The sequence below is a fragment of the Belonocnema kinseyi genome, chromosome 10 (genome assembly GCF_010883055.1).
Source record: "Belonocnema kinseyi isolate 2016_QV_RU_SX_M_011 chromosome 10, B_treatae_v1, whole genome shotgun sequence".
Classification (NCBI taxonomy): Eukaryota; Metazoa; Arthropoda; class Insecta; order Hymenoptera; family Cynipidae; genus Belonocnema; species Belonocnema kinseyi.
In genome coordinates, this window is record NC_046666.1 from 69,405,940 (window position 1) to 69,423,517 (window position 17,578).

Below are 17,578 nucleotides of genomic sequence, written 5' to 3' on the forward strand. Positions count from 1 at the left end.
ATATTCCTGATGAATAATATTCAAAAAAAAGAATCTGAATCTGGTAAAATATTAAACATAGCATCTCCTCTCTTATAGAAATTTCTTTCTTTTGAAAGATTGTTATCAAAATCACTCCCTTTACCTGACAATTAAAATTCCCTGAATTTTCCCTGATTTCCAGATTTTCCATAAACTACGGCCACCCTGCATATACAATTTAATCCTTCAGAGTCCTTCTAAAAAACACTCCAAAATTTAAATATTAAAAAACTCAGTTATTTCTACAAATCTATTTTTTCCAATATATTTCCCTTCGTTTTCCAAATCTAATCCTTTGCATTTTTTATAAGTTCAGTCTTCCTTCGGAAAATCTTTTCAAAAATCCATTTCAATCTTTCACAATTAAAAATGTCTAAAATGAACTAAATCACACGAAGACCAACATTCTAAACCACAAATATGAACACTCTTTAATTCTTTCTAAAAATCCATTCCTTCTTTCAAAGTCCCTTCTTTTTGCAAAAACAATCTTCCTTTCACAAATATTACAGCATCCACATCTTTTCAACCAGTATCCAAGCAAAGCTGAAAGACAAAACTAAATCTAAAAAATCACAAACAACACTAAGAAGTGGATATTGGATCCTCGGATTTCGAGATCAGCAGAATCACCTGAGTTTCCAGTTTCCAGCTTATGAAATCGACTCAGATTTGGGTCAACTGAGAACGATGTAGCATGTTGTGACCGCGAGTTGTCACCACTGCGTTTCGCTTATATAACATCCCCGCGTACTTGATATGCTGTGTTTTTTTCTCGCAAATGCAGAGCTTCTTTGAGAGTAAAGTAGTGAGAAAAAAAGAAAGAAAAAGAAGGAGCACTAACCGCGGAGGCTGCTATAGAAGTACTGGTCTAACGTAATGCTGTCTTCGAAGATCATCAGCAGACTTCTTCCATTCGGGACGTCGCTCGGACACTTATCAGTGCCGAACGATTTTCCGTTCATAAGACATTATACGAGGGAGCTCGATTTCTTATCAATGGTTGCTGAGATAGCTTGCAATTGTGAGTGTATTGGATGTAGGCTGCAAATGATAATGCCGGTGACATTTGTGTGAGACTAGAGAGATGGGCAAAAGTTGAAGATCTATTCTTTGAAAGTCCTTTGAAAACAACCGACGAAAATATGAGTGATAGACTTGGATCTGAGCTGTCTCACAATATAAGTTAAAGTGACACCAATGATATGCATGCGGTGGATCACGACAGCCACTCAAATGTACATATATTGGATTGTTGAGAAGAAAACAGATGCTGCAGCAAATAGCATTTGTTGTGAAAAATCTGGATATCTGGGATCAGAGATATTGATGGTCATTGATTCGGAATTGAAATAGGGTCTCTACAAAATCCTAATTTCGAAATTACTTAAATTACACTCACTTCTCCCCTTTTCTTTCAGGTATAAAAACAACCTTACACCTAGGAGAAACATAATCATCAAGTCGATTAGTTTTCTACCAAGAAGTACGAATTTTCGACAAAATACATGAAGTTTCAACTAGAAAGAATAAATTTTAAATTTTAAATAGAATAGTTAAAATTTCCATAAAAAAAAATAATTTTCGACGCGCCTAAGGTATGGTACGGATAAACCTTTCGGACCTCTCTGTCTTTCCATACTTTCAGGGCTCTACTTCATGAACGAAATGCAAGAAAATTCTAAAATTTTCACAGAATCTCTGTATTGTGCCCTCATAACGAGTCTTAGTTTTTGAAAAAAAAATGGTCAGAACCGTTTAGATGTCATGCTAAAATATGTAACATTTCCAATACCTTGGGATAGGTCTTACGTGCATAAGATGCGATTTTTTATTTCACGTATCTCAAGTTCGAAATGGTCGGCTATTTTCTAATTGCACCAATCTTTAGATAACACTCTAATAAATCTAGACCCAACTTGAAAAAAATGCTCAGAAAACAATTTTCAACAAAAAATGAAAGAGCTAAATTTTCAGTTACAAAATTAATTTTCAATCGAAAAAGGATTTCCAACAAATTATATAAATTTTCAACCTAAAAGATAATTTTTCAATTAAAATTATAAATCTTTCACGAAAAAGTCTGCCTGCTGAATTTTTATTTTTTAAGGTAACAGTTATATTATCTACAAACAGGCGCATTTTCAACCAAGAAGAGCAATTTTTAATCAAGAATGGAAAGCCAAGTTTTCAACAAAATAAATAAGAATTCTAAAATATATAGTTAAATTTTTAACTAAAATATATTAATTTTTCACAAAAAATTAAAAATTCAATTTTAAGAAAAAATAATTAGTTTTCAATAAAAAAAACGCATTTTCAAGCAAATATCCAAATTTAAAACAAACAGATAAATTTTCAACTAAAACTATGAATTTTCCACCTGAGAGACGAATTTTCAACCAATAAATATTTTTCAAACAAAAAAAAAAGATGAATTGTCAACCAAATAATAATAATTTTCAACCAAAAAGTTCATTTTCAACCATTAAAAAAGATCAATTTTCAAAAAATATTTAAACTTTTAACCAAAGAGATGAATTTTCAACAAAAATTATAAATCTGAAATCAGAACAATTAAAGTTAGATTAAAAAAATTAATTTTTACCCAAAAATCAACAAGAATTTTCAGCCACAAATGAGTTTTCAACTAAAATGATGAATCTTCAATCAAACCACAGAAGATTAACTTTCAATCATAGTTAAATTTTTATAACAAATTAGATGATGGATCTTCAAATCGAAAAAGACAAATTTAAAAAAGATGGGATTTTCTACCAAAAAGAATAACTTTCTAAAAAAATGGTTGAATTTTCAACCAATAAATATATTTGGATGAAAATTAAATTCTCAGATAATAAAATTAATTTTAAGAAAAAGAAGAAATTTCAACAAAATAGTTACATTTTCAACAACAAAAAAATAAATTTTAAACCAACAAGATAAATTTTCTACTAAATTGGTGACATTTTCAGCAAAAAACGACGATTTTTCACTAAAAATATGAAATTTCTACCAGAAAGATGAATTCTCAAAAAAATACATGAATTTAATTTAAAAAAAGATAAATTTGGAACAAAAATGGAATAGTTTTTTTCAGTTAAAGAAATTATTGAACAAAACAAAAAATCCCAAAAAAACCGTAAATCTTGAAATAGCATTTTGTTTCAAGGATAAAATTTAAAGTTCCAAAATATTGCTAAATTCCTGAAAAAGCTACCAAGAATCCTTCTCTGGAATAACCATCCATTTTGGACCTTTTTCGGATTGTATTTTTTTAGTACAAAATTAAACTGTTCGGTTGAAAATTCATGGTTTTAGTTGATAATTCAATTATTTGTTTGAAAATCCAACTCTTTTATAAAAAGCTCCTCTTTTTGGCTTGATAATTTAACAGTTCTTGTTGAAAATGCATCTTATCTGTTAAATTGAACTATTTTTGATTTGAAATGAAAATATTTTCTTGGTTAAAATAGCAACTGTCACATTTGCTTTTCAGAATTCATATCATAGTATTGCAAATTCAACTACAGTGAAACTCTTCAAAAGCCCTCCCTTCTATAGCCCTCCCGAGAATTGACGCCGCGCCGTATGTAGGTGTAACAGGTGCTGCGCGGGATCTGCGGCAGTCACTCAGGCGAGTAGTCAGGCGTGAACAAACAAAAGCGGAGTAGGCTATAATGAGTTAGTTGCCACCCACAGTCAGCCCCGAAATCGGCGCTATAGAAGAGGTTCACTGTACTTGGTTCAAAGTTGAAATACTTGGTTAATTCATAAGTAACATTAAGATTTGATCAAATCCTCCCTTCATCCAAATGGTCCTACGTTTTTTTTGGATGACCACTAAATAAAATGACGAAAAAAATAAAGTCGCTAAAAGTCACATAAGATAGCCCCCCCCCCCCCCTATCTTATGTGGGGGGTCAGAACTTACAGTCCCTCACAAAGAAGGGTATTTGGTGCAAAATTTCAGAAAAAAACCTATACGTAATTTATGCACGGATACTAAACAAATAAAAATTAAACTGTTTTTACGGAAGAACGAAACAAAAACGAGTCCATTAATTTGCGAAAAATTTGCGATTAATGACTCACAGAGCCATCCCTCTTTTCCTGACAAATGAATCGGTTTTAACGTTTTTGGATCGTGAATTTCCTATCATTCGCGGTTAATTAAAGAACAACGGGGAAATACGATTAAGATAAGGGCACCATAATAATGAGCTTCTATCAAAGAGTCAAAGATTCATCAACATGAGTGCGTGTGTGTCGTGCTTTTAATGCCTCGAATATTGTTTGCACGTGTTCGTGGTTATCGTTGTTTGCCAGGCTCTCCGATATAGGAAAAGTCTCGTTACAATCAAGGGGGCACGGCTCATCTTATTCATTTTTTCAGTTCCAATTTTAAATTAATCATTAAAATACACATTTATCGTAAACGGCCTGAAAGAATAATCTCTTTTTCATACTACACATTCTTTAAAATGATAAAGAGAAAAGCCAGATTTTAGAAAAGAACATTCAGGATACTAAAATCAATAGAAATAAAACTCCCTAATTTTCCCTGACCAATTTTTTGTTTTCCCTGGACTCTCTCAATTTTTTTTTTTTTAGGTATAAAAACAACTTTACACTTACGATATAAATAATGGCAATGCAAAAAAGCTTTTGTTTCTAAATTTAAACACTTTTAGTGAAAACTATAATATCAGAATTATATAAGGATAAAAATACATGAATTTTCAACCAAATAGTTCAGTTTTCAACTTAAAGAGATACATTTTGAGCCAAAAATGGAAGGATTAAATTTATAGTGAAAATAATTAATTTCCAACCAAGAAGAAAGGAGTTTTTAGCAACAGTCAATAAAGAAAAAAATTGCATACATGTTGAATTTTTTAGACAAAAATGAGAATTTTCCCCAAGCAGTTGAGTTTTCAACCCGAAAATATGAATTTTTAAGAAAAAACTTAAATTGCCAACCCAAAAATATACGTTTTCTACCAAAATAATTAAATTTTCAACTAAAAAAATACGAGTTTTAAACCAAGTGAATGAATTTTTAAATAAAAAGATGAATTTAAGCAAAAATGGAAAGTTTACGTTTTGAATTAAAAAATTGATTTTTTACTAAAAAAACCACGAGTTAAAATAATTGATTTTCAACCACATAAAATAATTTGAACCAAATACTTGAATTTTGAACATAAAAAATTAATTTCTAACTAAAATGATGAATCTTCAACAAAAAAATGATGGAATTCCTACCAAAATAAATTATATTTTTCTACCAAAAAATATAAATTTTTAAAGAAATTAAATTAATGGATTATCTACCAAAATAAAAATAAATTTTTAACAAAAAAGATAAATTTCCAAGTAAAAATGGAACAGGTACATTTTAAGTTGAAGAAATTAATTTTTTAATAAAAAAAAGATAATTTTCAACAAAAGAAATCAATTTTTAACCAAAAAGATGAAGTTTCAATTAATGAGATAATTTTTCTACCAAAATAATTTAAAAAATAATTTAACAAAATAATTAAATCTTCAACCAATACCACGAATTTGCGTACCAAGAAGATTTAATTTCGGCCAAAACAGATAAATTCTCAACAAAAAATGGTACAGTTCAATTTTCAGTTTAAAAAAATTAATTTTCAATTTGAAAAGCAACTCATTTTTAATGAACGAAATACATTTTTAACCAAAAAGATAAATTTTCAACACAATTTTCTCACAAAAAAGCTGAATATTTAAAAAAATGCATGAAATTTCCATTAAATATTTAAATTTTTTAAAGAATTTTCAACCTAATGGTCAAATTTTCAACCATAGAAATAAATTTTCAATAAAAAAATGAATTAGTTATCAAGAGGATAATTTATATACCAAAGAAGACAATTTTTTAACAAAAAACATAAAATTTAAACCAATTAACTGAATTTTTAACTGGAGAAGATAAATTTTAAACAATATTTTTGAAGAAACTAGTTTAATTTTAAACAAAAAACAGGTTTTTCAATAAAAAAATGGATTTATAACAAAATAGATCCAATTTTAACTAATTATTAAATTTTCAATAAAAACATACTGAATTCACAACGATAAATGTAATATTTAATATTTTAACTAAAAAGCATTTGATTTTGAACCAAAACCAGTTGAACGTAATCAAAAAAGATGAAAACTCAACCAAAAAAGATTAATTTTCAAATAAACAGTTTTGATTTTAATGTAAAAAATACGTAATTTCTTACTAAATAGACGAATTTTCAACTAAAAAGAATAAATTTTAAAGAAAATTGTTGAATTCTCGACAAAATAATAAAATTAATTTCAACTTAAGTTTATTTAAAACTTCTTGCCTCAGTCAGGTTTCCCCTGATATTCTATTACTTTATTTGACTTTCTAGAATTCTTTGATATATAATAAACTTCAATTATTCTATATTTTTTAAATACATAAACAAAACCATATTTTCTAGTTACATTGAATCTTTTAATTTGCAGTTATTTCCCATTAAAAAAGAATTAACATAAAAAATATTGAAGACGCTTTTTTTTAATTAAAATAATCTTATATAAAATTCTAAAAATTCAAAATTGTCCTGTTCGTGCGTACTCTATTTTGAATTTTAACTTGAATTAATCCTCCAAATTTAGTGGAAATTAAGAATATTCCTGGAAGAACCGAGTATATCTGATGAAACTTTTATAAAAATTGATGCAATAAACACACCAGAGGTATTGAGATAATAATATTTTCCATACGTATATACTAAGTAGTTGATAATAGTCCCATGTGTAACTCTAAAAAATATTTTTATAATCTTAAAACATTTCCGCAATTTTTATTTTTATCTGACACTTTATCTAGACGTATTATAAATCTTAATAAGAATAATCGCTGCGATTAATTTATAGAAAAATTATGATTACTTTTTACTAACTTTCACATTTGTTTTAGAATGGAAGTACATTCTATTAAAATATCATGTGATCTGATAGCATTCTTCCGAGTGAGTCACTGCATCAATTGTTGCATTTTATTCTGCACCTAGAATCTATAATGAATCACCATGTACCTACTTACAATACAATTTTACAACTTCTGCAATTATGAATCTTATCTGATATTTCTGACATCTGATTGTATCGTTACAGTAGTAATCCCTTAGGAATATTGACGTCAATTGGACGTGTGTCATTATCATCGTTTTAAACCAATTTTCCCTGAAAGATAATAAGCCAATGTTTTTCTAGAAATAAAACCTTACTTCAAACAAAGTGTTGTAGTTTTAATTTATTATATATTTATTTAAATAGTCTTTCTATTGTTTCAAATAAAAAATATTAGTTTTAAAGAAAAAAAGTTAAAGCTGGCAAAAACATTTATTTCAATCACGATTTTCGAACTGAACTTTTTTCTCACTATCATTACAAATTATTTAAACAAATAACTATATTTGAATATTATATACTTATTTTCTAAATTGGAAACAGTAGTTAGAGGGAATGTTTTAAAAAAAAGCCATTCTTTATTGAAATTTAAATATATTTTTTTAATTAATAAGAAAAGACATCAAGAAAAAAATCAATGATAAGAAATAGTGTTTAAATCATTACTTTTAAAATTTTCTAGAATTGAAATTTATCTCAATATGGCTTCTTAGCAATTTTAATCTCGACTTTAATAAAATGTTTTAATTTTGATGAATGACGGCTTATGTTTTCAGGAAAAAATTTCTAATTTTAAAAGTATATTTTTCTACGGGTGAAATCATTTTCAAAAAATATTAACATTCATTAAACAAAGAACTATATTTCAAGATCATTTACATGCTTTCAAAATTGTAAACAATAATTTTAGAGGAAATGAGGCTAAAAATGAAGGCATTCAAAATGGAATAATTGAAAATTCAACCGCCGAATATGGTACGATTTCAAACTGAAGGCTAAGTAAGATTAATTACAAGGCCTCTCGAATTCGAATATATTTCAAAATAAGGTTTCCGTAATTTCCCATGGAAAACTTATTTTGGTACTGCCAGTGGGTGGGAACTAATTCATTATAGCCCGAACAGCTTTTGTTTTGTTCACGCCTGAGTGCTCGCCTGAGTGACAGCAGCAGATCCCGCGCACCGCCTGTTCCACCTAACTTCTGCGCGGCGTCAATTCTCGGAAGGGCTATAGAAGGGAGGGCTATTGAATGGTTTCACTGGAATATATTTTTTCAAAAATAAAATAAAATTACTGAAAAACAATTTTCTTATTTACACATTCTCAAATTACAGTCTTTAGAAGTTGAAAAATTTAAATTCAAGCCTTCAAACATTCCAAACTGAGTGATTATAAATCTGAAAATGTTTTCAATTGAAAACTTTGCACCCAACACTTTTTTAACTGAGGATTTCAAAATGACCTAATTTCTATGTGGAATCAAATGATACGTTACCTGATTGGGTAGACTTTTCTACCATGTTTTTATTCTTCATAGAGGATTTCAAATTACTTCTAATTTGGATGTTGTAATGTCTATTTGTTTAGAAAGCAAAAACAAAAAAGGAGAAAAAAGTGCAGACATCTGCGGTAAGATAATTACGCAACTGTCTACCCTGCAAATGGATAGTCGATGTGACACTTTATTACAGGTCACTGAATTCGTCACAATCTGGTAGTTAATTCATGACAAAAGAAAATATATTTAAGATGATAGAAAACATCGATTACAAGCCTAAATACTGTAATTTCGTTGTTTTTATTAAGATTTAACATCAATTTATTTAATCAATTAACTATATATTTAATTAATTTTCTCTATAGAAAAATCTCTATCCCAAATATTTATGTGTATTTCATTGATTAAATTTTTTCTAAAATTAAAATTGTATGTTGTGAAGGCGAAGTGCTTATTCTTTTTAAATTCCCATCAAGTCAAATTAGTTTCTAGATCAAAATTTGGCTATAAAATTAGAAACGAAACAAACCACAATTGAAATTAATTACCTGAATGAGTTTTTGTTCTCACTGTTTATTAACCAGAACATATGTTGAGTCAGTTAACGAAAAAATAGAGATTAACATAACATCTCTATTCAATTTTTATCACAAATCACAACAGAACATATCAATAATCAATACTTTAATTAAATAAATGATAATAAGTATTATAATCACAGGGAGTATAATACCGAGACGCTTCAATCAAGAGCGCAAGTCAATCTGAAGCAATTTTTCAAACTACATTTTATGCAGACTGCCCCTCTTGACTTCATAAATAAATGTGACTCTGTATTTGCCTCTGTATCAGTATCTCTTCAAAATAATGCAGCGAAACTGTACTCCGATCTAGTGGAAAATTTTTCCGACAACAATCTATGGAAATTTACTTAAAGGAAAGCTGGCAGAGTCGATTGTAATTTTCTCCTTTCAGGTACTAAACATCTTGAAACTCTTGATAAAACAAGACACAATGAGTCTTCTTCATTTTCTGATTGTTCCTTTCAACTCTTCTGAAGATAAATTCTATCCGCGGAAAGGTCTTCATTTTTATTACATGTTTACTTTTAGAACTTGAAAAATTCATAAATAAAAAGTCGACGAGGAACCTGGCGATTCATCAATATCATACGGCGTAGGTAAAATGGATAATTAATAAAAAAGCTCAACTGTCCTGAGTTGCAGATATAAAGATCGATAGGTCAGTCATGATGGTAACACTTCTGAGAACAATGTTAGCAAATTATATTATTTTGCAATGTATAAGAAAGATAAATAAGGGTGACGAAGGTATAGGCAAAAAGTTATGATTAAATAACCAAGTGCATCTAACCGTTTAGTTTTAATTGTATGCTGAGGCAAATATAAAAGTATAATAAGATTTTAAAATTAACACTGCGGCTGATAGAATTCTTGGTCCAACCGCCATTCAAATAATATTATGACTGGACCTCAGTAACGTCATTCCTTCAAAAAAATTTTAATTCCAAGAAGAGAGGTGACACAGTACTGATAATAACGTATTTTCTCGTCTATATTTCTTTTAACGAAAAGGACATAGTCGCATTTGTTTTTTAAGAAAAAAGAGCATGATCACTGCAAAGAATGTTAAAAATTCTATCAAAACTATAGTAGACAAAATATCTTTGATTTAGATTAGAAGAATTTTTAATCGTCGAAATAGATCGTATCTTGAACAAAAATATATAATTCGTATTTTAGGGTGAGGGAATTTGTCTTACTATTAAACTGATAAAAAAAGAAAAATGTAGCATAGCAAATTTTATTTTTTTTTATCTAATTTCTACATACCAAAAGCTTCAATCTGTCCTTCTTCAAAGAAAATCTGACTGAAATAAAAGCTTCAGCATCGCGACCTGAAAAACCAAATTCTCTTTCTTGGATTCTTATTTTCTAATATTAAAAATGTTAAATTTCAGCAATGTTAAATATTAAAAATAAATATCAAATTTTTAAATATTAAGAGTTTTTTAATTATTCGAAACGAGTTAAATAATATGTTTCTAAATATCTTAAATGTTTCCATAAATTAATATGGTTAGTCACATATTGTTAAAGTTTAAAGAGTAATATTTTTTTAACCTTCAATTAAGAATGGCTTATATTTAAAAATTTACACCTGAAATTGATCATTCAGATATTTTTGAATTTAAAATTCTTCTTTATTTAAGAAAAAGTAAAAGAAAGATGTTTGTTTAGGTTTTGATAAATCTTTAAATTAATTAAATATTATATGGAATGCATACTTCAAGACAAATATTTAACATACACTAAAAACTGCCCTTAAATTAGCCGAAACGTTAAAAGCCAGTTTTTGGTGGTTCTTGAAAAATTGATTAAATTCTAGAACTTATTAAATTTTGGTTTGATTGAAAATTTCTTTTTTGAATTTTATTATGGTCCAACAATGATTTTTATAATATGTCTGACATAATTAGAATTCTTATTCAAATTTAAACTAAAAAATCTTCAATGTGGACAAACAGACCACCGTACTTTATTATAGTAAATTTTTTAAATATATTTCAATTCGTATATATTTACTTTTAAAAATATTTTAGCTTCAAAAATGGAAGTTTTTCGGGAAAGGCATGCTAACAGGCGAATTTTTATTCAAAGGGCCGACAGCTTTATGACTTTAAAATGTCCATAAATTCTATGTAGCTGTTCTCGAGGAAAATTTGATTAAAAGAAAAGCTTTGCGCCTGCGGTTCTTCTCACTCCTCGATTTCCTAATCTCCCTCCCCTTTACCCCCAAATTATTGTTTTCTTAAATTTCAAAATTTAAATAGAAAGCATATTTTTCCTAGTGGTCACATTATGTGAGGAATAAAAAATCTCAGGATCGTCACTTGGATAAGGTGTTTTTTTTAGGCGAGGTAAGAAAAGGGGGAGACGCTGACACGATATTATATACTTATATAGGGAACCTACGAAACCCTACAAAATTAGCAGCACACTTACTGACCTTCAGGTTTTTAAAGCAAAAATACTCAACTTTCTTTTATGCCTAAAGTAAAACAAAAAATGTTCAAAATTGGAAGGCAACAAAATTTATTCTTGACCATCATTTTTAAAGGTCAAATATTTATTTATTTTTCAAAAATGTTTATGCTTGATGAAAAGGGTGTAAAAAATCCTATTGAAATTGTAGTAGACACATTTTCTTATTAATATTAAAACAATTCAAAAAGCTGAAATAGTTTTGTTTGAAATTAGTCAAATTCTGTAAAATTAAAAAATCTTTCACTACAGACAAAAGGGGAAATTTTTTCTAGGATAGCAGAATTAAAAACAAGGAGAAATGCAGGGAAATAGGGGAAAGCTTGTCAATTTTTTTTAACTCCATGATTATGAGTACTCTCGAGGGTACTCATAATCATGCAGTTCAAGCGAGATTTGACGTAGTTTCTTTTAAGCTATAAATTGACTTAAAATTATATTTGAAAAGAATGATCTCTAGTTTTTTCTCTGCAAGACTTAATTGATTTCTAATCTGCAATTTCATATCTCAGAATTATTAGTTCATTCGGAGCATCTGCAAGGATACGTTTTGCCGTATCACAATCCGGGGCTCCGCAATTTAACCACTTAATGATAAAGAATAATCAAGAAAACGATAACACATGACCTTCGTATCCGTCTGTATTTACCCTCAGTTATAAATAAGGATTTTTTTGATTTGCCAAAAACATTCACAATTTCTGTCATACTTTCTACCACTTTTTTAGTTCAAAAAAACCTTTTGCTTTTGGGCTCTAACCAGTCCTAGACAGGTCTTAAAGGTATATTCTAAGTCTAAGAATCAATTGACACAAACATTTTCTGTACGAACAGAAACTTCACTATTTTTTTTAAACTGCTCTCGACAAAAATACATTGACCCGCGGGGACTTTCTCTAAAAGAGAGGTCAGTATTTTTGTCTTGAGTGAAAAAATTCGCCGATAAAAATGTGAGATTAAGAAAGAGGAAGGTAAATAAAAATTAGCGAATGTGGATAACTTTGAAAAGAGGAGCAGATGCGGTTACTGACTTTTACAAAACTTTTGCTTTGCGTACATTGTACCAAGATTTTTTTGTCAACAGTGGCGATTGTCTTGTTTATTTGTTTTCCAACAAATTGAGAATCATATCTTTTCAGTAGAAAATCTTAGTTATCATACCTAATTCAGGATTTTGTTTTTTCACTGCTAAACACCTGTCAGTCGTTGGATTATTAATCTGCTTAAAAATGCACTATTGTTTGTTGACAACCTAAATTTTACGTCTTCACTTGTGCCGAAGAAAAAGAGACTGATCTTTTTTGCCTTCTGCTACAGAGAAACAACCGTGAAGTTAGTTGACTTCAGACAGCGTATGCGCAGAGTATTGTTGCCAACCTTATACAACAAATATACCGAGAGTTGATTGGTTCGAAAAATGCGGGAAAGATTTAAATCTGTTAAGGGGATGAGCACAAAGCAAGATATTATTTAAATTGTATAATTAATATTGATGACATTTTTTCTGTATATTGTTTATAAAATGATGGCCGTTACTTTAACGTATATTAAACATTTAATATTTCACAGAGCAATCATTTCTGATTCGAATGTTCAAAATTGAACACTTTGAACATTCATTTATTACAAATAGAAGTCCTTCTATTGTCCATTAAAATCAATCATTTTCAATATATACACAATTTTAATTTTTGCTTCATAATTCAAAACGATTTTTCAATTATTTAAATATCAATCTTTTTCTTGAAAAATGATTGGAAATTAAAATGAACACGAAAGTTTTCAAAAATGAAAATTTATTAATGAATGAAATTGATGGATTAACACATCAGCAGCAAGTTTTTACTTTTTATAAATCATGTTCTTAAATAATCAAGACATGAGTCAATTTCGTTAAAATATAAAAAATATATTTTTCAAAAATAGAATATTTTAAATTAGGGGTCATTCACAAAATGCGTGATACGTTTAGGGGGGGAGGGGCGGTCTGCCGAAGTAACATTCTCCATGCTAACGGAAAATGTATCCCGCAAGGGATGGGGTAAGAAATTCATGAAAAATGTATCAAGTATTTTTTGAATTTTATCGTAAAATGTTCAAATTTCTTCTGTAAAAATTTATAGAAAAAAGGTTTATTTTATATTCATCATAAAAACTGGCTTTTTTACCAGTTGCAAATCCATGAAGAACTGTCAAATGAATTAGTCAAATGCAATGTTTCTAGAACTGATTTATCATAAAAATTAATTATATTACTTTATTTTTATTTAGAAATTAAAAATGCAAAGAAACAAAGATTGACACATTATAAAATCGGGTAAAACTCAAATTCGATCATGCAAAACTAAATGTAATCAAATCCCACGTATTCAACAGTTTTTAAACTTTTATTTGAAATATCGAGTCATTTCCATTTCTCACAGGAAAATCAATTAAAAGGAGCAAAAACTAATGCTCTGGTACTGTGTTGATTTTCAAATTAATTCATTTATTTTAATTTATAATGATTTTTAAAGACAAATGTTAATATTTTAAGAATTTGAAAATGACTTAAAATAAGGGAAAACTTAAAATATTATATAAATTGAACAGTAATAATTTTAAAGGATAGTTGAAGAACTGATGAAGAATTTTGAAGACATGTCGGATTTGATTAAATTCAATTATAATTTTACATTATCGAATTTTCTTTTTTTCTCTGTTCTATAAATCACATAAATGTAGACAATTTTCTGTACCTTTGCATTTTGAAAATAAAAATAAAGTAGATTTAAAATGTATGTAATAAGTTAAAAAAAAACATTCAGTTTTATCAGAGTTAAAAAAAAAAATAATTAGGCCGCTGCCGACGTTGGCAATATAAAATCGAATCAATGGAATTAACCTAACCCTTAATTTATATTTTTTATCTCTTAGGGTAGGGTAGGGTGGGGTGAGATGAGCATAGGCGGTAAGATGGGTCACTTAATTTTTTTGTAGGTTATCATTTATTTTGTAAATGTTTTTTGAATTAATATAAAAAAACAGTATTAAACTTCTTGTTTGAAAATTTTTCCCTTAATGTCGAATAAATCTGAAAGAAACTAAAGTAAAAATTTTAGGACCTGTATTCTGCTATTTTGCATTTGTTTAGAAGGTTCAAGAATTACGCAAAATCACATATTAGATGTTTTTCCAGTGGTTAACTAGATAGCTTATTTATTAGACCTTAAGTTTTCAACAGATTTATATATAATTGTAAAACCGAAATAGGTGAAATTTTGATTTGACAAAAAAATGTCATATGGGGCGGAATGAGGCCCTGTTCTGGGGCGGCATGAGCCACCTCTTCCTGTGCATTAACCTAACCTCTTAATGTAGCAGTCAGTAGCTTAGGATGCAATGTTTTATATTATCAGATAGTTCAGGGTGTTAAATATGGTATAAACGTATAAAAAACTAATCTTGTCGACAAAAATTGTTATAGGTATGATGAAATAATATGAGTTGCTGTCAAATAGAAGAGAGAGAGAGCACTTTTTCTGATGTATTTCTTAAATAAATTTGTTTAAAAACTTGTAAAATGCTATAAAAATAAGAAAAAACATTGTTGTAGTTTAAAAATACGGCAAAAATATGAATAATAAAAATTAAAAATAATCAAAAATATAAATATATATGAAATTCAGTGTCATGCAGTAATTGTAGTAGACCAGTTTAGTATTTGGAAGTTTACGTATTGTAGAATTTTTCTTTTACTGAGATAGTGTACATGGTCAAGTCGAAAAATTGCTATATTTATTTCTGTAATATAATTATTAAAAGAGATGTGGATATAATTCATTTTTCTATTTACTCTTTGTAGTGTTAGTTACGGTAGAGGTTAGGATTAACGATTACATCATTTTGAAGTTAAATACTTGAAATTTTCCGTTCAATTTTGGAAAGCTATGCATAAGATATGTTTTTATTTTAAAATACTCAAACTTAACAAGACCTTTAATCACAAATAATATATAATAAGTCATTTAATTAAGTGACCCATCTCGTCCCAATGCCTGGCTCATCCCGCCCCAGGCATCGGGCGATATGAGCCAAGCGCACTTGTTCTTTATTTTCGTTTCTAATTCCGCATATACTTTTTTAGTTACTTTCATCTTGGAAAAGTTTTAATTAAAAATGTTTGTAGAAGATATATAATGCTTTACTTTCAAGCAATGAATTAGCAGAATTTAAACACTGACGTGAAAAGGACAGCTATGTGAGCTATGCTTATCTCGCCCCACCCACCCCTATCCAAGCAGGGAATTTTATCATGTCCGTTGACTGTAACCGGAAAGTTACTGGCAGAATTTACCGCGCGTTTATTTGCAATGATTGAATATGGAAATCAATTTCGTAAAATCTGTAATAATTATAAAGTTAAAAAAATATTATGAATTCTTTAAAGTTTTTATTAGTGAAAAGATATATTCTTTCCTTTGAATTAAAAATGATTAATTTATTTGTAAGGAATAAAGTAAAATAATTAATATGTTTCACTATATGAGACTATAATAATAATAATAATAACAATAATAATAAATATTAAATAAGAGCTCAGTGGGTCAGTTGGTTAGAGACTCGGACTTCTCCTCAGAGGTCCGGGGTTCGATCCCTGAGCCGGTACCTCTAGAAATTTTTCAATGTACCTTTACTGAGGTTCTGGTGGTTCGGAACCCACCTTAATCTGTAGGTCCCCCCATCGTTGTACTTGACTGCAACCCAGTCCTTCAATGATGGGGTAAAAACCAGGCTTTGTCCAATATGTCTGGGAAGACTACTCTCATCAGATCACTTATTTGCATTATAAAAATGCGTCCGTGACTGATGATATATACCGGGACAGCCCCGTGCAAAATGATCAAATAAAAATCCAACTCTAACCAAAAATGCCTTCGACATGTTGGGCCGTATAAGCCTGTGACAATATTTCAACACATAAATGTTTTTTTATAATAATAATAAATTATAATTATAATAATAAATAATAAGAATAATAATAATGATTATTATTGAACTTTTACGCGGGTAAACCCGGTGATACATCATAGCCACTGACTAAGTCAAGTGACTGATGAGATCAGAATGTTATAACTTAATTCAAATAATTTAATACGATGGTTGAAACCTCCTGCGATGATGTTGTAGGTATACAATTACAAGCGGCCACGAGCTTTGGAGGTTGCAGCAGTCACCTCTGGATGCTTTCTTAGAGCTACCATCTGCCACTCCACGGGTTTTTAGTCGCTCGCTTCCTGATGATCAAGAAAGTTTCTTACAATGCGACAGGTGTTTAATAAAACCGCCTTCTGAGCTGCTGCTTGCAGCAAATTTTGTTCTTAAATTGTATCCTTTTTCCTTGTTTGTTTCAAACTTCGCACTTTCATAATAGAGACGCACCAATTCCTCTTTCATTGTGGTATCCCAATTGATGCTCTCCCACGGTATTTCTGTCGAGGTGGTTGGCTGCAAACAGCTAGTGCTACCCAAAGCATCCTCAGCAGGCACAGTTGATGTTCCACTGCTTACCGTTTGTCAGATGATCTTGCTGGTCAGCTGTTTGATCAGTGAGATCTGCCTGACCATCTCGCAGCTCACCATCGCCACCGTCCCGCATGCTGTGGCCCCCAGCGGTGGCTCCAGGGGCGCCCCGACGAGCATCGGGAAGCGACAAGCGTTTCAAAATCTTTAATATATTCTCCATTTTTCATTGATGGGTTTTGGTGTTCTACTTAGTCCCTCTCCTCTTCGTTATCAGCCTATTCGACATGGGAAACCCTGTCAGTAGCAATGCTACCTCCAACATTGCCGTCAAAGTCATGAGAGGAGAGCTCAAGCCCTACCGCGACATCAACGCGGAACACCTTCGGTAGTTTATTATCATGGAGTTAAAAAAAATTGACAATCTTTCCCCTATTTCCCTGCATTTCTCCTTTTTGTTTTAATTCTGCTATCCTAGAAAAAATTATTATTATTATTATTATTATTATTATTGCTGGCTCAGTTGGTT

The 17,578-nt window shown here is 29.5% G+C and overlaps 1 protein-coding gene across 5 annotated transcripts in view; it reads right to left on the reverse strand.

The window, feature by feature from the left end:
- Positions 1–12,807, reverse strand: part of LOC117181388 (lysosomal-trafficking regulator) — a 52,900-nt gene extending 40,093 nt beyond the window's left edge. For 2 of the 5 annotated variants that reach the window (XM_033373997.1, XM_033373992.1), the window contains exon 1: positions 655–857. The gene's annotated coding sequence lies outside the window, so the exon portion shown is untranslated. The other 3 variants (XM_033373993.1, XM_033373995.1, XM_033373994.1) reach the window with 3 other exon arrangements.
- Between the last annotated feature and the right edge of the window lie 4,771 nt (positions 12,808–17,578).